General features: G+C 49.2%; 1 long non-coding RNA gene across 1 annotated transcript in view; it reads right to left on the reverse strand.

Annotated features, from left to right (window-relative positions):
- LOC149432886 (uncharacterized) overlaps positions 1-7,165 on the reverse strand; it is a 28,192-nt gene extending 21,027 nt beyond the window's left edge. Inside the window, exon 1 of the long non-coding RNA XR_016308959.1 lies at positions 6,924-7,165. This is a non-coding gene — a long non-coding RNA (uncharacterized LOC149432886). The remainder of the gene's footprint in view (positions 1-6,923) is intronic.
- Positions 7,166-26,839: the final 19,674 nt, after the last annotated feature.

A 26,839-nucleotide genomic window follows, 5' to 3' on the forward strand; every position in this document is an offset into this window, starting at 1 on the left:
TTTTTCTTGCAGAATTTCCCTCTTTGGAGGCAACATGCCCAACCGTATAATCATATAGACAATATGCTCTGACATCCATCTAAATGAGAGCGCCGTGTCCAAATGGCGCCCTGAATAACGGCAGTAAATACGCTCAGATGTTCGCTTCAAAGTTCTTCTTTGCAAGGCATACGGAGGGACATCAGCCATATGGGCACTTCCTGGTGCCAGATTTTAGTTTGTGGATTGAAAACCCATGCCGGTTATTAGACGCTTTAGTAAACACTCCGACTTCTGGGCTGTAAACCGACACTTCTTCAAGGCCTGCCCAAGGTCACTGAAGTCTATTGGGCCAAAGTCTTAGGACCAAACGTAAGATGTAGACCAGGGTTCCTCAGCTAGGGTTCCTCCAGAGGTTGGTAGGGGTTCCTTGAGCAATGACCAAATTCTGCAAAGTTCCCACTGACACCAATGATCTTTTTAGCTATCTGTTAGGGGGGTAATTCTCCCCAATGACAATTGTAAAGAGCATTCTTCCCACTGACCATCACACTAATGCAGGCCTCAAATTTTCCGCTCACCTGCTCGCTTTCAGCGAGAGTGGAAATAACGTGGGGGCGCGTGTGTTCCAGGCGCCGCATCAGAGAAAGGGGCGGCAGGTGCCGCCGGCAGCACCAAAAAAGAATACCGGGAGGGGGGTTGGGTGGGAGCCGATTTCTCTTCCCAGCTTCCACCCCGTCATTTTTCTAGAGCAACAAGCGGGAGGCAGCAAAGCACTGGAAGCAGCAGGGGCAAGGAGGGGGGTTGGGTGGGAGCTATCAAAGTTAATTTTTCCTATTAACAAGCTGGTGAGTGGTTGCTCAGACCGCCTAGCAACCAATCACCTGCTGGTTAACCAGGGGTGGGGGTGAAAGGGGAAAGAGGACATAGCTGTGGGGGGAGAGGGTTGTGAAGGGGATAAAGAACGTGACTGTGGGGGTAGGGGGTGTGAAAAGGATAGAGGGGAATAGAGGACATGGCTAGGGGGGGTGAAGTGGGGTAAAAGATGTGGCTGTGGAGGAGGGGTGAAGGGGATAGAGGACATGGCTGTGGGGGGTAAGAGACTGTGTAGTGGGTTGAGGACATGGCTGTGGGGGGGGGGGGGGGGGTGAAGGAGAATAGAGGACATGGCTGGGAGGGGGGGGGGGTTGTGTGAAGGGGGTAGAGGACATGACTGTGGGGGGTAAGAGAGTGTGAAGGGGGTAGAGGACATGACTGTGGGGGGTAAGAGAGTGTGAAGGGGGTAGAGGACATGACTGTGGGGGGTAAGAGAGTGTGAAGGGGGTAGAGGACATGGCTGTGGGGGGGGGAGTAAAAGAGTGTGAAAGGGGTAGAGGGCATGGCTGTGGGGGTGGGGGATAGAGAACCTGACTGGGGGGGGGTGGAGAGGATAGAGGACATGGCTGTTGGGGGTAAGAGAGTGTGAAGAGGATAGAGGGCATGGCTTCTGGGGGTAAGAGAGTGCAAGGGGAGGTAGAAGACATGGCTGTGGGGGGGGTGGATGTGAAGGGGTGTAGAGGACATGGCTGCAGGGTGTGTATGAAGGCGAGTAGAGGATGTGGCTGTGGGTAGAAGGGGGTGTGAAGGGGGGTAGATGACATGGCTGTGAGGGGGTAGGGGAGTATAAAGGGGGGTAGAAGACATGTATGTGGGGGGGGGGGTGAAGGGGAGTAGAGGACATGGCTGTGGAGGGTGTATTAAGGGGGGTAGAGGACATGGCTGTGGGGGGGTGTGAAGGGGGGTTGAGGATATGGCTGTGGGGGGGGCGGGGGGTGTGAAGGAGGGTAGAGGGCATGGCTGTGGGTTGTGTGTGAAGGGGGATAGAGGACATGGCTGTGCAGGGGTGTAAAGGAGGGTTAGAAGACATGGCTATGGGGGGGTGTGAAGGGGGTTGAGGATATGGCTGTGGGGGGGGGGGTGTGAAGGGGGGTAGAGGACATGGCTGTGGGGGTGGGTGAAGGGGTGTAGAGGACATGGCTGTGGTGAGTGTGTGAAGGTGTGAAGGGGGGTAGATGACATGGCTGCAGGAGGGGTGTGTGAAGGGGGATAGAGGACATGGCTGTGGGGGAGTGTGTGAAGGGGGGTAGATGACATGGCTGCAGGAGGGGTGTGTGAAGGGGGATAGAGGACATGGCTGTGGGGGAGTGTGTGAAGGGGGGTAGAGGACATGGCTGCAGGAGGGGTGTGTGAAGGGGGATAGAGGACATGGCTGTGGGGGAGTGTGTGAAGGGGGGTAGAGGACATGGCTGCGGGAGGGGGGTGTGAAGGGGGGTAGAGGACATGGCTGTGGGGCTGTGGAGTGTGTGTGAAGGGGGGTAGAGGATATGGCTGTGGGGGGGGGGGGGTGAAGGGAAAACATTTAACAGTGTCATTTCATGATCTAATTTTATAGGTCATAATTAGGGGCGGGGCAGGGTAGAGAATGGGTGGGACAACTGGTGGCTAGTAACTCTTAGGGCCTGGCTAGTAGCTCAGGAATGTTGAGCCCTGCACTGATGTATCATGAGTTGTAGAGATTTTGTCATTTTAGAAGGGGTGACCTCAGACCGGAGGGTCCCTCTGTGTTGAAAGGGTTGAGAAAGGCTGACATAGTCAATCCTGGCTCTCCATAGGCGGTCTTGAATGTTTTTGAATGTAACAGGTCAAGAAGAGCGCCAAATGAAAAGTCCTGAGGAGTCCAAATACTTCATTGTTCAACTGGTCACAAGCAGGGGTGAAGACCTCCAACGCGTTTCGGGGGCCATATCATCCGCCTTCATTAAGGTTGGGTGAAAAGGCCGAATATTAAATGGTCTCAAAAATACTCTTGTAGGCAGAGGATGCTATAAACCACGGGTGTCAAACTGGCGGCCCTCCAGCTGTTGACAAACTACAAGTCTCTTGGATAACAAATGGATCTGAATTTCGTTCCCTTTGTTAATATGGATGCACGCGACACCATTCGACATTGTCCAATCAGCTCATGACATTTCTTTTGGTGGGTTGGATTGATCTGAAAATATTGAGTCCTTCCGATTTAAATCCGTCCGATTCCATGATATAGCAAATATTTAGTCATCTTCTTGAAAAACAGCAACATTTTTCGAATCCATCCGGACCAACGGATATCCAAAACACATGCCGAAGATGCAAAATCAATTCCGAAAACGAAACGGTTCAACATAATGAATATGACGAAAAGAAATTCTTCAATGAACAAATGTATCCAAAATGAAAATTTCCACCTTGCACATGTCTAGTGTTCACAGCAGACGTAGCAAGGGCTGCCATTGTACCCAGCCCTGATGAAGGGATCAGAAAAACACCCCCAAAGCAGAATGTTTCCACCACCATGTTTCACAGTTGGGACGGTGTTCTTGGGGTCATAGGCAGCATTCCTCCTCCAAACACGGCGAGTTGAGTTGATGCCAAAGAGCTGGATTTTGGTCTCCTCTGACCACAACACTTCCCACCAGTCCTCCTCTGCATCATTCAGATGTTCAGTGGCAGACTTCAGACGGGCCTGGACATGGGCTTTCTTGAGCAGAGGGACCTTGCGGGCACTGCAGGATTTCAGTCCTTGTCGGCGTAGTGTGTTACCAATTGTTTTCTTGGTGACTGCGGTCCCAGCTGCCTGGAGATCATTGACAAGATCCTCACGTGTAGTTCTGGGATGATTCCTCACTGTTCTCATGATCATTGACCCTCCACGAGGTGAGATCTTGCATGGTGCACCAGACCTAGGGAGACTGACACTTGTTTTGTGTTTCTTCCATTTGTGAATGATTGCACCAACTGTTGTCACCTTCTCACCAAGCTGCTTGGCCATAGTTTGGTAGCCCAGTCCAGCCTTGTGTAGGTCTACCATCTTGTCCCTGACATCCTTGGACAGCTCTTTGGTCTTTGCCATGGTGGAGAGTTTGGAATCTGATGGTTTGATGGCTCCTGTGGACAGGTGTCTTTTATACAGGTAACACAATGAGATAAGCAGCACTCCCTTTAAGAGACTGCTTCTAATCTCAGCTTGTTACCTGTATGAAAGACACCTGGGAGCCAGAAATCCTGCTGAATGATAGGGGATCAAATCCTTCTTTCCCTCATGAACATGCAGATCAGTCATCATTTGTTAGACGCATTTCTGCTGAATTTGTTGTTGTATTCTGTCTCTCAGTGTTACACCCAACATTCCATTGTTAGACCGATCATTTCTGTGTGAGGGGCGAACATTCCATTGTTAGACCGATCATTTCTGTGTGAGGGGCGAACATTCCATTGTTAGACCGATCATTTCTGTGTGAGGGGGAACATTCAACATCAGCAGGGGAGCAAATACGCATTTCCTTCACTGTGTGTGTGTACACACACATATTATATATATATATATTTTTTATTTTTATTTTTTTTATTGAAACATATTGAATACGGCCAGCATTGTAGTATTTCAAATATATGTCAATATATTTGGGAAGAATATTTTTAAAATATATTTAAAATATATTTTTCTTCCATGTGGGCAAAAGAAAAAGGTTAACACTCTAGCCTACCAGCCCGTTTATAAATTATTTTGGTAGAAAAGTGGTGTAAGCCAAACCCTGTGCAAATTAGTTGTTCTTCTTATGGCCCTCAAGCCAGTAAAATTAAAAATTAAAAAAAAAACTTCAAAATTGAATCCGAAGTTGTAACTTGTAGTATTTCTTTCCTCCACAAGATGTCCTCAGTCTTTGAGGATAAATGACACACCCATCTATGAGTGCAGGGTGTCACCGGCCCAGCCCCCGAGGGTCACCAGCCCCCGAGGGTCACCACTGCAACCTTTATTCATAGTATATTAATGCAAAAGATAATGCTGGTGTCATCACTGCATTTGGAGGATTGCCGGTCACCAGGAGAAGACGGCTGATGAAGAGAAACTATTGCATTATGTCACTGGCCTAAAAATACTTTCTCCAGTTCTCCAGAGGCCAGCTCTTCTATATACAATACACCACCACCTAATCTCCATAACATACAGAGGGAGGTGTTTTGTAGTCCATAGAAGAGAATCAGTGCCCTTATGATCAGTGTAGCCCCATCAGTGCGCCCAATAGTGCCCATCACTGACCATCTGTGCTGGCTATCAGTGCCCATTTGTGCTGGCATTCAGTGCCCATCAGTGCTGGCTATCAGTACCCATCAGTGTTGGCAATCAGTGCCTCCTCAGTGCTGGCTGTCAGTGCTCATCAGTGCTGGCTATTAGTACCCATTTGTGCTGGCTATCAGTACACATCAGTATTGGCAATCAGTGCCTCCTCAGTGCTGGCTGTCAGTGCTGGCTATCAGTACCCATCAGTGTTGGCAATCAGTGCCTCCTCAGTGTTGGCTGTCAGTGCTGGCTATCAGTACCCATTAGTGTTGGCAATTAGTGCCTCCTCAGTGCTGGCTGTCAGTGCTCATCAGTGCTGGCTATCAGTGCCTCCTCAGTGCTGGTTGTCAGTGCTGGCTATCAGTGCCCATCAGTGCTGGCTATCAGTGCCTCCTCAGTGCTGGTTATCAGTGCTGGCAATCAGTGTCTCCTCAGTGCTGGCTATCAGTACCCATCAGTGTTGGCAATCAGTGCCTCCTCAGTGCTGGCTGTCAGTGCTCATCAGTGCTGGCTATCAGTGCCCATTATTGCTGGCTATCAGTGCCTCCTCAGTGATGGCTGTCAGTGCTGGCTATCAGTGCCCATCAGTGGTGGCTATCAGTGCCTCCTCAGTGCTGGTTGTCAGTGCTGGCTATCAGTGCCCATCAGTGCTGGCTATCAGTGCCTCCTCAGTGCTGGTTGTCAGTGCTGGCAATCAGTGTCTCCTCAGTGCTGGCTATCAGTACCCATCAGTGTTGGCAATCAGTGCCTCCTCAGTGCTGGCTGTCAGTGCTCATCAGTGCTGGCTATCAGTGCCCATCATTGCTGGCTATCAGTGCCTCCTCAGTGATGGCTGTCAGTGCTGCCTATCAGTGCCCATCAGTGGTGGCTATCAGTGCCTCCTCAGTGCTGGTTGTCAGTGCTGGCTATCAGTGCCCATCAGTGCTGGCTATCAGTGCCTCCTCAGTGGTGGTTGACAGTGCTGGCAATCAGCGTCTCCTCAGTGCTGGCTGCCAGTGCTCATCATTGCTGGCTATCAGTGCCTCCTCAGTACTGGCTGTCAGTGTCCATCAGTGCTGGCTATCAGTACCCATTAGTGTTGGCAATCAGTGCTTCCTCAGTGCTGGCTATCAGTATCCATCAGTGCTGGCTATCAGTATCCATCAGTGCTGGCTATCAGTACCCATCAGTGCTGGCTATCAGTACCCATCAGTGCTGGCTATCAGTGCCTCCTCAGTGCTGGCTGTCAGTGCCCATCAGTGTTGGCTATAAGTGCCTATCAGTTCTGGCTGTCAGTGCCCATCAGTGTCACCTATCAATGGCTATCAGTGCCCATCAGTGCTGCATACTGGTGCAGCCTCTTCAGTGCAGCCTCATCAGTGAAGGAGAAAAATCACTTATTTACAAAATTTTATAACAGAAACTAAGAAAACTTTTTTTTTTTCAAAATTTTTTGGTCTTTTTTGCATTTGTTTAGCAAAAAATAGAAACCCTCAGTGGTGATTAAATACCACCAAAAGGAAAATCTATTTGTCTCAAAAAAAAGATAAAAAATTGGTTTGAGTAGAGTGTTGCATGACCGCGCAATCGTCATTCAAAGCACGACAGCGTTAAAGCTGAAAATTGGCCTGGACAGTAAGGGGGTGAAATAGTTCAGTCATTGTGCTGGGAGTGAGCAGTGGGGGGCGCTCTCAGCACAGAAAGCACTGCCATCCATGAACGCATATGTGCAGCATGTGGCCAATAAAGCCCGCCCTCTGTGACGCCCCGCATGCGTTGCGTGGGACTAATGACAGAATGATGATGATGGCATGGAGGAGTTTACCTTTTGCTCTGACTGGCTGTGTCTTCTTCTGGATGGTTGAGGAGGAATCGGAGGAGCCCGAAGCCGCAGGACGCCTCCTGTCTGCTTCCATCTCTCTTTCTGGACACGGCGATCACTTCCGCCACAATGACAACATTAGGATCGTTCAGCGCCGTGTGCAAGTAAATGGTCTGGAGACAAAGAGAAGACACAACGCTTCATAGACTGAGATGGATGGAACTCTGTCAGAGGCACATACAAAAAAAAGTCAGAAAACGTTCCATGCAATTTAAAGGGGGACTCCACTACAACAGGCTGTGTGTTCTGACGTTGTCGGTATTCCAGGAGTAAAGTGTTAGGAAAGGCTAACTATTACCATTCTTAAATTCGTTCCTTACCCCTCCTACCTATCCTGTATGAAATAGATCTGTGTACTCGGGTCACATGACCCCACGGCTCCGCTTTCCCTGTGCAAGCGAACAATCGACGACTGCTGTGAATTCTCGAAGCCATGACATCACCCACCAGCCGTTGATGATAATCGCTCCTCTCCCCTGCAGCCGCCACTCACTGGCACGGGAAGTAAGGCCGGCAATACGTGGGTCGATTTTGGAACGATTTTTCGTTCGAAAATCAGACCTAAGAATAATCGGCTGATTTTCACTCTGTTATTGGGGCCGATTTTCAAGGTTCCTCCCCATTTCGTTTATCGGGCATGCTGGAAAATTCGTGAAAAACGACCGATTTTCAAAATCATTGGTGGCCCCATCAGATTACAGAATGAACGGTGTTTTCGATTTTCGATCGTAAAATCGTTCAGAATTCGACCCATGTATGGCCTGCTTATGGGGAAGTCTTAAAGTGGAACTTCACTCTCTCAGTCAGCATGAACCATTTATAATCCTTATCCAGCTATTGTTAGTTAACAGATAGGAACAGGGGCGTATTCACCGCAAGGCAAACAAGGCATTTGCCTAGGGAGGCATTTTTCAGGGGGGCAGCACCCACTCCCCCCGGAAGAAGGGACACGTGTGGAATGGGGACCAAGTAGGATCTGAGAGAGGCTGCGGGCTGCTTGTATATCAAGCCAAACTCCCCTTCCTGGGGAAGCCCGGTGCTGTGAAGGTGAGAGGTGGGTGGTAGTGGGTGTATGGGGAGCGGTTGTAGTGGAGGGCTCCCTTGGCCGGTGAAGAGGGTGTTAGTGGAGGGCTCCCTTGGCCGGGGAACGGGGTGCTAGTGGAGGGCTCCCTTGGCTGGGGAACGGGGTGCTAGTAGAGGGCTCCCTTGGCCGGTACAGGGGGTGCTAGTGGAGGGCTCCCTTGGCCGGTGAAGGGGGTGCTAGTGGAGGGCTCCTTTGGCCGGTGAAGGGGGTGCTAGTGGAGGGCTCCTTTGGCCGGGGAACGGGGTGCTAGTGGAGGGTTCCCTTGGCCGGTGAAGGGGGTGCTAGTGGAGGGCTCCCTTGGCTGGTGAAGGGGGTGTTAGTGGGGGGTTCCCTTGGCTGGTGAAGGGGGTGCTAGTGGAGGGCTCCCTTGGCCGGTGAAGGGGGTGCTAGTGGAGGGCTCCCTTGGCCGGTGAAGGGGGTGTTAGTGGAGGGCTGCCTTGGCCGGTGAAGGGGGTGCTAGTGGAGGGCTCCCTTGGCCGGTGGGGGTGGGGTTTGGTGGGTGTTAGTGGAAGGTTCTCTCGGCCAGAGGGGGGCGGTGGGGTGTTGGATGGTGTCAGGCTCTCTCGGCGGGGATGGGGTTGTAGATGGAAGGCGTCACATTTTTTGTGTTGCAGCACAAAACCTAAATACACCGCTGGATAGGACGTTATATTATATTTACTTGTTTTATACTTTGTTTTTGTTTTTACATTTCTTCAGAGTCATACATCCCATGAGTCTTCAGGAGGGGAGGAGGGGCTTTCCATTGTCGCTGAAAAGGATTTATTGTTGCTGAGGGGGTCTATTATCATGAACCAAATCCATACAAATGAACTAACACCACAGAGTGATACTTGGCTCTGTATTCTCTAAAAGCAGCAATACTAGGAGGGGGGAAGAAACAAGGGACAGTGCCCAGAGGTGGGTAGGGGGTGGAGACAAGGGACAGTGCTCAGAGGTGGGTAGGGGGCGGAGACAAGGGACAGTGCTCAGAGGTGGGTAGGGGCGGAGACAAGGGACAGTGCTCAGAGATGGGTAGGGGGTGGAGACAAGGGACAGTGCTCAGAGGTGGGTAGGGGGCGGAGATAAGGGACAGTGCTCAGAGGTGGGTAGGGGATGGAGAATAGGGACAGTGCTCAGAGGTGGGTAAGGGGTGGAGACAAGAGACAATGCTCAGAGATGGGTATGGGGTGCAGACAAGGGACAGTGCTCAGAGGTGCGTAGGGGGTGGAGACAAGGGACAGTGCTCAGAGGTGGGTAGGGAGTGGAGACAAGGGACAGTGCTCAGAGATGGGTAGGGGGTGGAGACAACGGACAGTGCTCAGAGGTGGGTAGGGGGTGGAGACAACGGACAGTGCTCAGAGGTGGGTAGGGGGTGGAGGCAACAGCCAGTGCTCAGTGGTGGGTAGGGGGTGGAGACAACGGACAGTGCTCAGAGGTGGGTAGGGGGTGGAGGCAACAGCCAGTGCTCAGTGGTGGGTAGGGGGTGGAGACAACGGACAGTGCTCAGAGGTGGGTAGGGGGTGGAGACAACGGACAGTGCTCAGAGGTGGGTAGGGGGTGGAGACAACGGACAGTGCTCAGAGGTGGGTAGGGGGTGGAGACAACGGACAGTGCTCAGAGGTGAGTAGGGGGTGGAGACAACGGACAATGCTCAGAGGTGGGTAGGAGATGGAGACAAGGGGTGACTCGGGGTGGGGGGGCAATACCTGCACCTATTCTCTGAGAAAAAAAGCCCCAGTTATTGATATTAATATTTTTAGTCCGTGGAAGTCCAGAAGTCGGGAGTTTTTGGATTGGTGGACGTGTCTCATCCACCACCCACATAACATATGGAGCCCGAAACTCGAACACTTTGGAAAGAACCTCGTATACGGAACGTGGATGGAAATCTCTGAACACCAGGAGAAGATGGAGTTTGGGAGCAGAACATTTTTGATATGGCGGCGGCGTAGACCTGCAAATGTGACGGCGCAGATGATTAGAATGATAGATTGGCCTCTCCGGCATTACGCTTTCATTTAGAAAAAGAAAAAACCACGAGCGCATATTACAAATACGTCCTGACATTTAGAAATATGGGACAAGTGACAGGCTAGCAGCCGCATCAATCCCTTCTCATGCCAAAATCATCTCAGCAGACTATTCCTCCGAGCGATTCACCGCCGAGCTAAACAATGGCCAATGTGAGACGAATGGGGGAACATAGGAGCCAAAGACAAGTTTTAAAGAGGACCTGTCACTTCCACCATGCAGTGTTTTCACTACTGATGAAGGGTTTAGTTGTGAAGTGTGATGGTAAACCCAGCTATGTTGTACACACAAAGGCCTGTCTCGGCTATACCGTACGAGCACACCAATACATTGCATTACAATCCTCCCTCCGACCCACCCTTTAGTATTCCACAGGTGTACCGGCTCCTCCCCTTTAGTATTCCACAGGTGTACCGGCTCCTCCCCTTCAGTCTTCCACAGGTGTACCGGCTCCTCCCCTTCAGTCTTCCACAGGTGTACCGGCTCCTCCCCTTCAGTCTTGCACAGGTGTACCAGCTCCTCCCCTTCAGTCTTGCACAAGTGTACCGGCTCCTCCCCTTCAGTCTTGCACAGGTGTATCGGCTCCTCCCCTCCAGTCTTGCACAGGTGTACCGGCTCCTCCCCTTCAGTCTTGCACAGGTGTACCGGCTCCTCCCCTCCAGTCTTGCACGGGTGTACCGGCTCCTCCCCTTCAGTCTTGCACAGGTGTACCGGCTCCTCCCCTCCAGTCTTGCACAGGTGTACCAGCTCCTCCCCTTCAGTCTTGCACAGGTGTATCGGCTCCTCCCCTCCAGTCTTGCACAGGTGTACCGGCTCCTCCCCTTCAGTCTTGCACAGGTGTACCGGCTCCTCCCCTCCAGTCTTGCACAGGTGTACCGGCTCCTCCCCTTCAGTCTTGCACAGATGTATTTGCTCCTCCCCTTCAGTCTTGCACAGGTGTACCGGCTCCTCCCCTTCAGTCTTGCACAGATGTATTTGCTCCTCCCCTTCAGTCTTGCACAGGTGTACCGGCTCCTCCCCTTCAGTCTTGCACAGATGTATTTGCTCCTCCCCTTCAGTCTTGCACAGGTGTACCGGTTCCTTTCCTGGACTGAAATGGCTTCCTCTTATCTCACTGCACACTGTGAGCTATTCACATTGTGCAATGTAAATAAGGTGGTGGTGGGGGCTGCAATGTAAAGGGGGGGGGGTCTGCGATGTTAAAGGGGGGGTGATGTAAAGGGAGGATTCTGATGTGAAGGGGGAAGCAGTGTGATGTAAAGGGGGAGGATTGCGATGTAAATAAGGTGGTGGTGGGGGGCTGTGATGTAAAGTGAGGGGGGGGACTGTGATGTAAATAGGGGGGGGGGGTGATGTAAAGGGAGGATCCTGATGTGAAGGGGAGAGCAGTGTGATGTAATGAGGGAGGATTATGATGTAAATAAGGTGGTTGTGGTGGGGGGACTGTGATGTAATTAAGGGAGGGGGGGTGATGTAAAGGGAGGGGGGGCGGTGATGTAAAGGGAGGATCCTGATGTGAAGGGGAGAGCAGTGTGATGTAATGAGGGAGCATGTGCAATTCCCATGTGTGCAAACCGCCGCGTCCCCGAAATACGACCGGCGTGGCTCCGTGTCTGCCTGCAAACCAGTGACATTCAAAGCTTCTATTCCCTCATCTTCATATGACAGTTACCCTCCATGACGGGATAAACAGATTCCTAAATCACTGAAAAGATGCTCGCATGGAGCGCCCTCGTCTGGGGGCCGCACACGCACCATTTAGCACTCGTGAGCCGTTTTTCATTTGTCATCAGAACCAGCAATATGGAAATGATGCGCAAATCCTGCAGACATTTCGCCTCTTCTCTCAAGAAGGTCATCCAAACTCAGCGCAGGATTCTTCTTTTTTTTTTTTTACCTAATGGGCGTTCATAAAGAAATAAAACACCGTCAAGCACACGTCAAGCACACGTCAAGCACAAAGCTTCTGTTAGGAGTTGGAGTACAGTCTGCCGAATATTGCAATTCCAACTGCGTTCCTATTGGTGGGAGACCAATAATATTTGAGTAAAACATAAAAGTGTGGCGCTATATATAACCAAAACGTGCAAATACAAGGAATAAATGAAAAGTCCACATGCAAAGGAGATATAACGGGAAATAAGCCCCTATAAGCCCTTCCAGTCCGGACACTTCCCCCCCTTCCAGTCCGGACACTTTCACCCCCCTTCCAGTCCGGACACTTTCACCCCCTTCCAGTCCGGACACTTTCCCCCCCTTCCAGTCCGGACACTTTCCCCCCCTTCCAGTCCGGACACTTTCCCCCCCTTCCAGTCCGGACACTTTCCCCCCCTTCCAGTCCGGACACTTTCACCCCCCTTCCAGTCCGGACACTTTCCCCCCCTTCCAGTCCGGACACTTTCACCTCCCTTCCAGTCCGGACACTTTCCCCCCCTTCCAGTCCGGACACTTTCACCCCCCTTCCAGTCCGGACACTTTCCCCCCCTTCCAGTCCGGACACTTTCACCTCCCTTCCAGTCCGGACACTTTCCCCCCCTTCCAGTCCAGACACTTTCACCCCCTTCCAGTCCGGACACTTTCCCCCCCTTCCAGTCCGGACACTTTCACCCCCTTCCAGTCCGGACACTTTCATTCCCTTCCAGTCCGGACACTTTCATTCCCTTCCAGTCCGGACACTTTCCCCCCCTTCCAGTCCGGACACTTTCACCCCCCTTCCAGTCCGGACACTTTCCCCCCCTTGCAGTCCAGACACTTTCCCCCCCTTCCAGTCCGGACACTTTCCCCCCCTTGCAGTCCAGACACTTTCCCCCCCAGGCCAATTTTCAGCTTTCAGCGCTATCACACTTTGAATGACAATTGCGCGGTCATGCAACACTGTACCCGTATGAATTTTTTAGCATTTGTTTGAAACAGACAAAACTTTATTTTGGTGGCATTAATTCACCACTGGGATTTTTTTTTTGCTATATAAAAAAATAGTCAAAAAATTTTTAAAAAATTGTTTTTCTTATAAAATTTTGCAAATACATAATCTTTCCTCATAAATCTTGGCCAAAATGCATTCAGTTATCTTTTTAGTATAAAAAAAGATAACCCAAATCAGTTTATAACCAAAAATTTTAATTTTTCAAATTTTCTTTTACATTTTTTTTTTTTTATATTATTATTTATGTTTTTTTTAACATACTGTCACCCTAGCAGTGCAGTGTCACTATGGTGACACTGTACTAATTGTGGGGGGTGATGAAGATTTTTTTTTTTTATTTACAGATTGCTTTTACACCTATAAAGGCTGTAAAAGCAATACATTCTCCTTCTCTCTGGCTGCATTCCTGCAGCCATTGAGAAATACTGTGATTGGTCACAGCTTGTCACATGGTACAAGGCTGTTGTGAATGGCCCTGTACCATGTGATCTCTGTGATCATTCACAGATTTCACACGTAGTAAGCAATGATGTCAGAAGTGACATCTTGCTTACTACTCTTCATGTGATCACTGATTGGCCAATCAGTGATCACATGATCGGGACCTCACACAGATGTCCCGTACGACGAACGGTGTTCCACTGTGTCCGGAGGACACAGCAGGCACCGGATCGCGGTGCTGCGTGCTCCTCAGGAGTGTGCACAAGCAGGGAGCGGGGAGGCCACCCGCCCCTGCACTTCTCCCGTCCGGCCGTTTATATACATGGGCCGGATGGGAAGTGGTTACTGGGACATCAATGCTGTCATGAATGCTTCAAATCTGGTCAAGAAGATGAAGAAAATCCACCATCACCAACACCCAAAAAATTCCATTCTTACCAGATAAAATTGACCCCCCCCCCCCATTAAGGTTGGGTCAAAATGCGCAATGCAAAATCCAAACGCATGCCATGGACCTGGACACTTAATGACATCAAAGGATCGAACTGGCCCCCAATGGTAGATGGATAAAACACCCGTGGGATAATTCCAAAAACTGGCTGTGATCCGGACACCTGTAGAGCTCCAAACTTTAACTCCAAAAATTGAACAGAGAAAATAAACATCAAAGTAATTGATAAAACAGCAAACCCATAAAATGGCCGCCACGTTCCGGTACTTCCTGGCGTCATGCGCTCTAGCTCCTCCCTACGGGTTTCGTCATCGGTGACGTAGCATTTGAGTATACAGTGGGAGTTTTATTGTGACATTTGCCTTTAAGTAACATTTGACAAGTTTTCCTTTGTTGTTTGCTGTTCCATATTTTGATCATTATATTTCATGGATGTATTTGTAAAAGCTCCCTCTGCTGAACAGATGCATAACAAGAAATGTGTTAACTGTATGGATCTGTCGCCACTGGATGTACAGCATACCCACACATCCAAGTGCACCCTCCTGTACAAGGTCTGCACTTCATTTCGATGCTCCATCGCTATCACTGCTCTCTTTTCCTGGTCTTCTTCTGGGTTGGAAATCTTCCATATTCAGCCATTGGGTTGCAATGGATGATGTAACTGTGGCCATCAGAGCACCTAATACGATATGCACACCTGCATGTTTACATCCTAGTACATCCTCCTCCAGCGGTGGAAGGCCTGTGTTCACTCTTGACATTCCATTGCCATCACTATAGTCTTTTCCTGGTCTTCTTCTTGGTGGGAAATCTTCTGTAATCAGCCACTGGGTGCCCATGGATGGGGTAACTGTAGACATCAGAGCACATTCCATAATATGCACGGATTACCGACACTTCCTCTTGCCCCCTTTCCAGCAACGCTCCCTTTGCTGTTCCATCGCCATTACTATCATCTTCTCCTGGATGTCTTCTCGGTTGGTAATCTTCTATATTCAGCCACTGGGTGGCCATAAATGGTGCCAACTGTGGCCATGAGAGCACCTAATATAATACACACAGCCCACCTGCACATTTACATCCTAGTACATCCTCCTCCAGCGGTGGAAGGTCTGTGTTCACCCTTGCCATTCTTTTGTCATCACTATAGTCTTTTCCCAGGCTTCTTCTTGGTGAGAAATCTGTAATCAGCCACTGGGTGCCCATGGATGGGGTAACTGTAGACATCAGAGCACACTTCATAATATGCACAGCCTACTGACACATCCCCGTGCCCCCTTCCCAGCAGCGCTCCCCTTGGTTGTTCCATCGCCATTACTACCATCTTCTCCTGGACGTCTTTTCGGTTGGTAATCGTCTATATTCAGCCGTTGGGTGGCCATGAATGGTGCCAACTGTGGCCATCAGAGCACCTAATATAATACACACAGCACACCTGCATATTTACATCCTAGTACATCCTCCTCCAGCGGTGGAAGACCTGTGTTCACCCTTGCCATTCCATTGCCATCACTAGAGTCCTTTCCCCGTCTTCTTCTTGGAGGGAAATCTTCTGTAATCAGCCACTGGGTGCCCATGGATGGGGTAACTGTAGACATCAGAGCACATTCCATAATATACATTGATTTTAATATATTATATTCATAGCGCTGCACTTTATTACTATTTTTCTGATTGAGGTTTTTACTGGTTACCTTAGTGTGCAGCAACTTACAGTGCGCTCGCAATTTTTACCTTTTTTTTTGTTTACATTCCATAATATGCACAGCCTACCGACACATCCTCGTGCCCCCTTCCCAGCAGCGCTCCCCTTGGCTGTTCCATCGCCATTACTACCATCTTCTCCTGGACATCTTTTTGGTTGGTAATCGTCTATATTCAGCCGTTGGGTGGCCATGAATGGTGACAACTGTGGCCATCACAGCACCTAATATAATATGCACGCCTGCATGTTTACATCCTAGTACATCCTCCTCCAACATGTTTACATCCTAGTATATCCTTCTCCAGCGGTGGAAAGTCTGCGTTCCCCCCTTGCCATTCCATTGCCATCACTATAGTCTTTCCCGGTCTTCTTCTTGGTGGGAAATCTGTAATCAGCCACTGGGTGCCCATGAATGGGGTAATTGTAGACATCAGAGCACATTCCATAATCTGCACAGCCTACCGACACATCCTTGTGCCTCCTTCCCAGCAGCGCTCCCCTTTGCTGCTCCATCGCCATTATTACCATCTTCCCAGTTGGTAATCTTCTATATTCAGCCATTGGGTGGCCATGAATGGTGCCAACTGTGGTTATCGGAGCACTTGCCATAGTACAGCATATCCACACACTTACATTGTAGCGTATCCTCTTCTTGTGTTGCAAGGTCTGTGCACCCCATTGCTGCTCCATCACCATCTTCTCCTGGTCTTCTTCTGGGTTGGAAATCTTTTGTGTTCAACCACTGAGTGGAAAGGGATGACGTGTCAGTGGGAAGAATAGTCCCCCATCCTTGGTTTTAATGGAAGGAATAGTTCCCTGTTGTTGGTATCAATGTTCAGAATAGTGCCACATTGTTGGTGTCATTGGGAGGAATGGTGCACCATCATTGGTGTCAGTGGGAGGAATAGTGCCCCATCATTGGTGTCAGTGGGAAGGATAGTGCCCCATCACTGGTGTCAGTGGGAAGGATAGTGCCCCATCATTGGTTTTAATGGGAGGAAGATCCCTGTTATTGGTATCAGTGGCAAGAATAGTGCCCCATTGTTGGTGTCAGTGGGAAGGATAGTGCCCAATTGTTGGTGTCATTGGAAGGAATGGTGCCCCATCATTGGTGTCATTAGGAAGAATACTGCCCCATCATTAGTGTCATTGAGAAGAATAGTGCCCCATCATTGGTGTCACTGGGAAGGATAGTGCCCCATCATTTGTTTTAATGGGTGGAATAGATCCCTATTGCTGGTATCAATTGCAAGAATAGTGACACATTGTTGGTGTCATTTCGAGGAATTATTGGTGTCAGTGGGAAGAATAGTGCCCCATTGTTGGTGTCAGTGGGAAGAATAGTGCCCCAAAGGCAGGATAAAGGTAAGCAAAGGGCCACATCTAGCCCCCAGGCCACAGTTTGGAGATGACTGCATTATCCAATCAACCTGTATTGCTTCACTTGCAGTGGACGGTTGGGCCAGTCTACAGCAAGTCTGGATTAGAAAACTGGCTGAACAGAATGGCGCAATGTTTTGGCGGCTAGCAGGCTTACCCTGGCTGTGTATTTAGCAGTTTGCCGGCGCTGACACCGATGCTGTGAAAGAAATCCTATATGTTTGATACTAATTGATTTGAATGGAGACATGGTGTTCACAGCTGACTCCGAGGAGTTCCTTGATGGTGCCGGCAGCTTCCCTTCATGTTTTACTTTCATGTGTAAATTTTTAATGTATCCTAAAACCACAAGAACAAAGCGGAGACAGGTATACGAATAATAAGTCATTACCTGCAGACGGTGTGACATTCACACTGCTGGCTGATGTGTGATTCACTCTTCGCCTTCATTGTTCAACCTCAGAAATCCAATGTACTGAGTGGTGGGAGCCAATGAACTAATGGCCGCTGGGCGTAGGGCCAGCTAGAGGCTCATGACGGCCAATCAGCAACTGTCGCTCTCTGTCTGCTTAAAACATCCTGAAATCTGATTGGCTGCTGTGGAACTTTGCACAGTATTAGGGGCATTACTAGAGACACAATACCTGGGACATATTACCAACAGGGCTTTCTTTCAGCAGTAACGCAGTTCCGGCACCTCCACCACTGAATGTATGTAATGGCAAGGGGTGCTGGGGGGTCTATTATCACCGGTGGGGATCTATTTTTGCATGGGGGTCTATTGTTGCCGTGGAGGTCTACTGTTGCCGGTAGGGGATCTTATGTTGCTGGAGGTGGATCTTTTGTTGCTGGGGGGTCAATTGTTGAGGGAGGGGCCTATTGCTGCGTTCTGCTGCGAGTCTATTGTTGCAGGGAAGGGGGGTTATGGATGACCATTGTTGCTCAGGAAGGGTCTAATGTTGTCGGGGATCTACTTTATGCTGGGGGGGTCTATTGTTGCCAGCGGGGGATCTAATATTGCTGGGTGATCTATTGTTGCTGGGGGAGCCATTGTTGAGGGAGGTGTCTATTGTTGCTTGCTGTTGCGAGTCTATTGTTGCAGGGGAGGGGGGTTATGGATGTCCATTGTTGCTGGGGAAGGGTCTATTGTTGTGGGGGATCTATTTTATGCCAGGGGGGGTCTATTGTTACCCGCAGGAGATCTAATATTGCTGTGCAATTTGTTGTTGCTGGGGGAGCCATTGTTGCTGCGTACAGGGGAACTGTTTTACTGCTTTTTTTGGTTATCATTAACACATTCCATACAAATAACCTGGTATCACAAAATGATACTGTTTCCATATTCTCTAAATGGGGTGGTACTGGGAGGTGGGTAGGGGATGGAACCAAGGGGTGGTACAGGGAGGCGAGTAGGGGATGGAACCAAGGGGTGGTACTGGGAGGCGGGTAGGGGATGGAACCAAGGGGTGGTACTGGGAGGCAGGTAGAGGATGGAACTAAGGGGTGGTACTGGGAGGTGAGTAGGGGATGGAACCAAGGGGTGGTACTGGGAGGTGAGTAGGGGATGGAACCAAGGGGTGGTACTGGGAGGCGGGTAGGGGATGGAACCATGGGGTGGTACTGGGAGGCAGGTAGGGGATGGAACCAAGGGGTGGTACAGGGAGGTGGAAAGGGGATGGAACCAAGGGGTGGTACTGGGAGGTGGGTAGGGGATGGAACCAAGGGGTGGTACTGGGAGGTGGGTAGGGGATGGAACCAAGGGGTGGTACTGAGAGGTGGGTAGGGGATGGAACCAAGGGGTGGTACTGGGAGGTGGGTAGGGGATGGAACCAAGGGGTGGTACTGGGAGGTGGGTAGGGGATGGAACCAAGGGGTGGTACTGGGAGGTGAGTAGGGGATGGAACCAAAGTGTGGTACTGGGAGGTGGGTAGGGGATGGAACCAAGAAATGGTGCTTGGAGGTGGGTAGGGGATGGAACCAAGAAATGGTGCTTGGAGGTGGGTAGGGGATGGAACCAAAGGGTGGTACTGGGAGGTGGGTAGGGGATGGAACCAAGAAATGGTGCTTGGAGGTGGGTAGGGGGCAGAGACAAGGGGTGACTAAGAAGGGGGGAGTTCCTGCACCTATTCTCTGAGAAAAAAAGCTCTGATTACCAAGAATATTACCATGGATATGTTGCTAAGGACATATGTTGCTAGGGACATATATCACCAATCACATTACCAGGGACATACTGCTAAGGAAATGCATTCTCAGGGACATATAATACCAGGGACATTAGCAGGATATGTTACCAGGGGCACAAGTTGCCATGGCCATACAACGATCATTCCATCTCTTTCCTGCCACAGATAATAATAATAATGCTGTGACGCACTTGTGCAATCACTGGAGATCACAAACTGCAAGAAGAGGACAGTCCTAGATAGGTTTATACACCAATCAGCCATAACATTATGACCACCCACCTAATACTGGGTAGGCATCCCCCCCTTCTGCCTCCAAAACAGCCCTGACCCGTCTCACCATGGACTCCACAAGACCTCTGAAGGTACGCTGTGTTATCCGGCACCAAGCCGCCAGTAGCAGATCCTTTAAGCCCTGAAAGTTGGGAGGTGGGGCCTCCATGGATCAGACTTGTTTTTGCAGCACATCCCACAGAAGCTCAATTGGATTGAGATCTGGAAAATTTGGAAGCCGAGTCAACACTTCAAACTCATTGTTGTGTTCCTCAAACCATTCTTGAACCATTTTTGTAGTTGGGAATGGCGCATTATCCTGCTGGAAGAGACCACTGCCATCGGGGAATGCGGTTTCCATGAAGGGGTGTATTTGGTCACCAACAATATTTAGGTAGGTGGTACATGGCATCCACATGAATGGAGGAGCCAAGGCTTCCCAGCAGAATATTGCCCAAAGCATCACATGGCCTCTGCCGGCTTGTCTTCTCCCCATACTGCATCCTGGTGCTAGGTAAGTAACCCCAGGTAAGTGATGCACACCCACCCCGCCATCCACATGATGGAAAAGAAAGTGTCATTTATCAGACCAGGCCACCTTCTCCCATGGCTCCATGCTCCAGTTCTGATGCTCACGTGCCCATTGTAGGCTCTTTTGGCTGTGGACATGGGTTGCCAAAAGCATCACATTGTTAGCCGTCTTCCCATCCTGGTGCTATCTCTTCCTCAGGTAAGTGACGCAAACCCACCCGGCCATCCACACGATGGAACAGAAAGTGTCATTCATCAGACCAGGCCACCTCCTTCCATGGCTCCGTAGTCCAGTTCTGATGTTCACGTGCCCATTGTAGGCACTTTTGGCTGTGGATACTGGTGAGCATGGGCACCCTGACCGGTCTGCGGCTACCCAGCCTTCCAACAGAACAACTTCAGGGACAACATGTTCACTTGCTGCCTAATTTATCCCACCCACTTGCCGATGCCGTTGTAACGAGATAATCAGTGTCATTCACTTTACCTGTCATTGGTCGTAGAATTATGGCTGGTCGGTGTAAATGATCAGAATGATTGCCATGGAAGTATATTACCGAGGACACTAGCGGGGAAATGTTATAAAGGGTACAGATCACCAGAGACAAATATTAAATTCTCTGTTTTAAAGAAGAACTCAAAGAGCTTCAAATTAAACCAATGACGCCTCAGGTACTTCCTCTTCTCCTCTGGTGGCGGCAGGGGGCGGTCCTTACTGCTGCACACAATGGCGCTCTTGGAACGACAGTAGTATTCTGAGCCCAGGCTAGTGTCATGATGTACTTCCAGGAGGTAGGTCCATGACAACCTGGGCCCAGAGGAAGTGGGTTGAATGATATTTGCAATCAGAGTGGCGACTTCTAGTGGTATGGAAGAAGCAGTGCGAGGGACGCTGCTGGATTTTTTTTCTTTAAGTGGGCTTGAAGTGGTTGTAAACCCTTCCATCTATCCAGTGAAGCGACTGGCCTCAGGTGATACACAGATATTAAAAAAATCCTCCTACATACGCTGTACCTGTTTATCTGCAGTTTTCTCTTCAACTGTTCAAAGTGCTGAATTTATACAGCTTGTCTGAGCTGTCAGAAATCAGGGGGCGGACAGCTGACCTTACATACTGCAGAGCTCAATGAGGAAAGATCTGAGAGCTGACTGGATGGAAGAGCTCCACACAGCTTACAGCATGGGTGTCAAACTGGCGGCCCTCCAGCTGTTGCCAAACTACAAGTCCCATGAGGCATTGCAAGACTGACAGTTACAAGCATGACTCCCAAAGGCAGAGGCATGATGGGACTTGTAGTTTCCCAACAGCTGGAGGACCACCAATTTGACACCCTTGCTCTAGGGCACAGCTGTCAAAATGGCGGCCCTCCAGTTGTTACCAAATTACAAGTCCCATGAGGCATTGAATGACTGACAGTTACCAGCATGACTCCCAAAGGCAGTGGCATGATGGGACGTGTAGTTTTGCAACAGTTGGAGGGCCACCAGTTTGAAACCCCTGCTCTAGGGCACGGGTGTAAAACTGGCGGCACTCCAGCTGTTGCCAAACTACAAGTCCCATGAGGCATTGAAAGACTGACAGTTACCAGCATGACTCCCAAAGGCAGTGGCATGATGGGACGTGTAGTTTTGCAACAGTTGGAGGGCCACCAGTTTGAAACCCCTGCTCTAGAGCACGGGTGTAAAACTGGCGGCACTCCAGCTGTTGCCAAACTACAAGTCCCATGAGGCAGTGCAAGATTAACAGTTACAAGTATGACTCCCAAAGGCAGAGGGATGAAGGGACTTTCACTACAGCTGGAGGGCCGCCAGTTTGACACCCCTGGCTTACAGGAACAGAGCTGAGGCTGTCAATCACAGGCTGTGTGCTGGAGCTCCCCTGTCACCTTTAATCTCTTGGTGTCAGGAAAACTTGTCAGAAGTGATAACAGAGGAAGGAGGCAGCAGACCGCAATGGCAGTTAGTGCTCTGGATTGAGACTAGTACACACTATAGAGGGATGTACTTTGTTCATATTTCATGTCTGAGGATTACAACCAGTTAATATGCACGTTACACAATACTACAACATTCAATGCAAACACCACCCTTACATTATATTGTGCGTTTTTACCTTCATACCTCAAATGAACTCATTATCCGCAGTCTTCGCTCTCTATGGAGGAGCCAAGCGTTATGCATGTGGAATGAGATGAGATTGTTTTCTGTCTACGATGATGTCCCCGCACAGCACGACACACTATTCTGACACCAGAAGATCAGATATTATTATCCGCCATTATAACATCACGCCTACCGCGCTCCTGGAATTAGGAACATTCAGAGGACAAGCAAACAAGGACGGCGAAAGTTCACAGAGAACAATATGGAAGCAGAATGTCACCGCCGCCGCCGCCGCCGTCCTCCATTGTATCGCTGACAAACCGCGGCCCTGAAACCTGCCGTGAAGAGAGCCCAGAGCGGAGTTTTCTGACTTTCCCCGACTTCTGATCTATGGACGCAGATCGGAGCTCATTACCGAGAATAATGACGGCGCCCGGAATAAGAGAGCAATGGAAGATGATTGGCTACTTAGTAGGCATTGCTTTGTGTTTCCAATGAAGGAAAACGTATGAGAATCCTTCTTTATCATTACAGTACATTAGCCCTCTGCAGAGAGGATTAGAATCGCTGTGCGGGTGTCCTGAGGGCTGCCGCCGAGCAAAAGGAAATTACAGGATAAAGGGGCAGAGATGAGCCAAAACCAGAGCAGCAGGTATGAGGAATGGGAAAATGTCAGCCCCCCCCCCCACAGGAAAGGTGGGGATCCCATCTCAAGGTGCCCCGCTAATGACTGTTATTACTGGTTACATAGAGACGCTGCAAATCACTGTATATATATATATATGGACAGTAGTTACACAGTGCTCAGCATAATATATATATACACACACACATACAGTGAAGGAAATGCATACTTGCACCCCTCTGATGTTGAATGTTCGCCCCTCACACAGAAATGATCAGTCTAACAATGGAATGTTCGCCCCTCACACAGAAATGATCGGTCTAACAATGGAATGTTCGCCCCTCACACAGAAATGATCGGTCTAACAATGGAATGTTCGCCCCTCACACAGAAATGATCGGTCTAACAATGGAATGTTCGCCCCTCACACAGAAACGATCGGTCTAACAATGGAATGTTCGCCCCTCACACAGAAATGATCGGTCTAACAATGGAATGTTCGGTGTAACACTGAGAGACAGAATACAACAACAAATTCAGCAGAAATGCGTCTAACAAATGATGACTGATCTGCATGTTCATGAGGGAAAGAAGGATTTGATCCCCTTCACAAAACATGACTTAGCACTTGGTGGCAAATCCCTTGTTGGCAATCATAGAGGTCAGACGTTTCCTGGAGTTGGCCCCCAGGTTCGCACACATCTCAGGAGGGATTTTGGCCCACTCCTCTTGGCAGATCCTCTCCAAGTCATTAAGGTTTGCTGGCTGACGTTTGGCAACTCGAACTTTCAGGTCCCTCCACAGATTTTCAATCGGATGAAGGTCTGGAGACTGGCTAAGCCACTCCAGGACCTTAATGTGCTTCTTCTTGAGCCGCTCCTTTGTTGCCTTGGCCGTGTGTTTTGGGTCATTGTCATGCTGGAACACCCATCCACCACCCATTTTCAATGTCCTGGCTGAAGGAAGAAGGTTCTCACCCAAGATTTGAGGGCACATTGCCCCGTCCATCGTCCCTTTGATGCAGTGCAGTTGTCCTGTCCCCTTAGCAGAAAAACACCCCCAAAGCAGAATGTTTCCACCACCATGTTTCACAGTTGGGATGGTGTTCTTGGGGTCATAGGCAGCATTCCTCCTCCTCCTCCAAACACGGTGAGTTGAGTTGATGCCAAAGAGCTGGATTTTGGTCTCATCTGACCACAACACTTTCCACCAGTCCTCCTCTGCATCATTCAGATGTTCAGTGGCAGACTTCAGACGGGCCTGGACATGGGCTTTCTTGAGCAGAGGGACCGTGCGGGCACTGCAGGATTTCAGTCCTTGTCGGCATAGTGTGTTACCAATTGTTTTCTTGGTGACTGTGGTCCCAGCTGCCTGGAGATCATTGACAAGATCCTCACGTGTAGTTCTGGGATGATTCCTCCCTGTTCTCATGATCATTGACACTCCACGAGGTGAGATCTTGCATGGTGCACCAGACCTAGGGAGACTGACACTTGTTTTGTGTTTCTTCCATTTGTGAATGATTGCACCAACTGTTGTCACCTTCTCACCAAGCTGCTTGGCCATAGTTTGGTAGCCCAGTCCAGCCTTGTGTAGGTCTACCATCTTGTCCCTGACATCCTTGGACAGCTCTTTGGTCTTTGCCATGGTGGAGAGTTTGGAATCTGATGGTTTGATGGCTCCTGTGGACAGGTGTCTTCTATACAGGTAACACAATGAGATTAGCAGCACTCCCTTTAAGAGACTGCTTCTAATCTCAGCTTGTTACCTGTATGAAAGACACCTGGTAGCCAGAAATCCTGCTGAATGATAGGGGATCAAATCCTTCTTTCCCTCATGAACATGCAGATCCGTCATCATTTGTTAGACGCATTTCTGCTGCATTTCTACACATTTCATTACATATATATTAATTTCAATATTAATATTTTTTCTACTATTTTATCTTCTAATATTTATTTATTTTTTTTCACTTTGTTTTTTGGTTACATCATTTATTGTGTCATTGTTTCATGTAGCGCAGCATTTTTTCACTTCCCATTATGATTGTATAATTTTCCCCTCTGAGACACGGGTTGTGTGCATTAGCGGCTACAGTATTTCATTGTAATTTTTTGTTTTCATTTCACCATAGTTAGCGCTTGAGTTATTCAATTTATTTTAGATAACTGAAGCATAGTGAACTGTGTTTTTTTTGGGGTGGGAAGGAGACCTTGTCAGGTTGGCTGTATGGGGCCCCTGTGGTTTCTAACAGCAGCCCTGGTCACGGATCCTGTCAGCCTCTTAACAGAAGGAAGGTTCCTCCATCCCTACAGTAAACCATTGCGCCCAGGGCAGCCGCCCCTCCCACCCTCCCCTTGTCCCGGCCCTGCCACGTCTATATCTCCCATGAGCGTTACATTCCAAAAACAAGTATTTTCAATAAATCCCAAAACTGTCTGAAGAAGTGACTACAAAAAAAGCTACAAATTACAACCGAGGAAGAGAACTGCAACGTGACATAATGAGATCGATTCCCGGCGGCTCCTGTAAACAAGTTCTCGTGTTCAGTACATCCAATGAATTTTCTCTCCTATCTCGTTCCAGGATCAGACTTAATGTTCCGCTTCTTGAACAATTTTCCTCCAACGTTTCAATATTCATATATTATATTTATATGTTCCTGGGAGATACCCACATGGAAAAAAATATATATTTGAAATACATTTTAAAAATATTCTTCCCAAATTTATTGCCAAATATTTGAAATGCTACAATTTGGGCCATATTCAATATATATATATATATATACACACTGCATGTTGATTTTTATTACAAAATATATGAAAAATATTTTTAATATATTTTTTATTATTTTAAATTTTTTAATTTAATTTTTAAATTTTTATATTTTTAAAAATACATTTCAAATATACTGTATGTCTTTAACCCCTTGCCTACCGGGCACTTCTACCCCCTTCCTGCCTACAGGGCACTTCTACCCCCTTCCTGCCTACAGGGCACTTCTACCCCCTTCCTGCCCACCGGGCACTTCTACCCCCTTCCTGCCTACAGGGCACTTCTACCCCCTTCCTGCCTACCGGGCACTTCTACCCCCTTCCTGCCCAGGCCAATTTCCAGCTTTCAGCGCTATCACACTTTGAATGACAATTGCACGGTCATGCAACACTGTACCCATATGAAATTTTTATCATTTTTTTGTAACAGATAAAGCTTTATTTTGGTGGTATTTAATCACCTCGGGGATTTTTATTTTCTCTTAAACAAACCAAAAAGCACTGAAAATTTTGAAAAAAATTTTTTTTTCTTAGTTTTTGTTATAAAATTTTGTAAATAAGTGATTTTTCTCCTTCACTAATGGGCACTGATAGGCTGCACTGATGGACACTGATAGGTGGCACTGATGAGGAGGCACTGGTAGGTGGCACTGATGGGCATTGACAGGCATCACTGATGGGCACTGAAAGGCATCACTGATATATGGCACTTATAGGTGGCACTGTTAGGTAGCACTGACTGGCACTGTTAGGTGGCACTGATAGGCAGCACTGACGGGCACTGGTAGACGGCACTGACTGGCACTGATAGGCAGCACTGATTGGCAGCACTGATAGGTGGCACTGACAGGCACTGATGGGTGACACTGAAAGGCAGCTCAGATGAGCACTGATATGTGGCATTGATGTGGCACTGGCAGGTGTCATGGATGAGCACTGACAGCTGGCACTGACAGGTGGCACTGCTGGGGCTACACTGATCATCAGTGCACACTGATCATCAGTGCCCTGATGATCAGTGTAGATGTCCCCTCCGCGGAATGCTGATCACCGTCTCTCCTCTCCTCTGTCAGCGTGACAGCTCACGAGGAGAGGAATGCAGATAACCGGCATTTCCCTGTTTACATGAGATCAGCTGTGATTGGACACAGCTGATCACATGACCGAGCCGACATCTTCGGCTCTTTCCGTTGATCGGTGATCCACTGTGTCCGAGGGACACAGCGCACTGCCGATCGCCGCACTGCACGCTCCCAGAACCGCGCATGCGCGGTTAGAATGGGAGGACATCATATGATGTCCTCCCAGAACGAGAGAACCGCCTTGCGCCCGTCATTGGATTATATAGCAGGTGGGAGGCA

This window comes from Staurois parvus, unplaced genomic scaffold, assembly GCF_062004578.1.
Source record: "Staurois parvus isolate SC_StPar_1 unplaced genomic scaffold, SC_StPar_1.0 ptg002063l, whole genome shotgun sequence".
Taxonomy (NCBI): Eukaryota; Metazoa; Chordata; class Amphibia; order Anura; family Ranidae; genus Staurois; species Staurois parvus.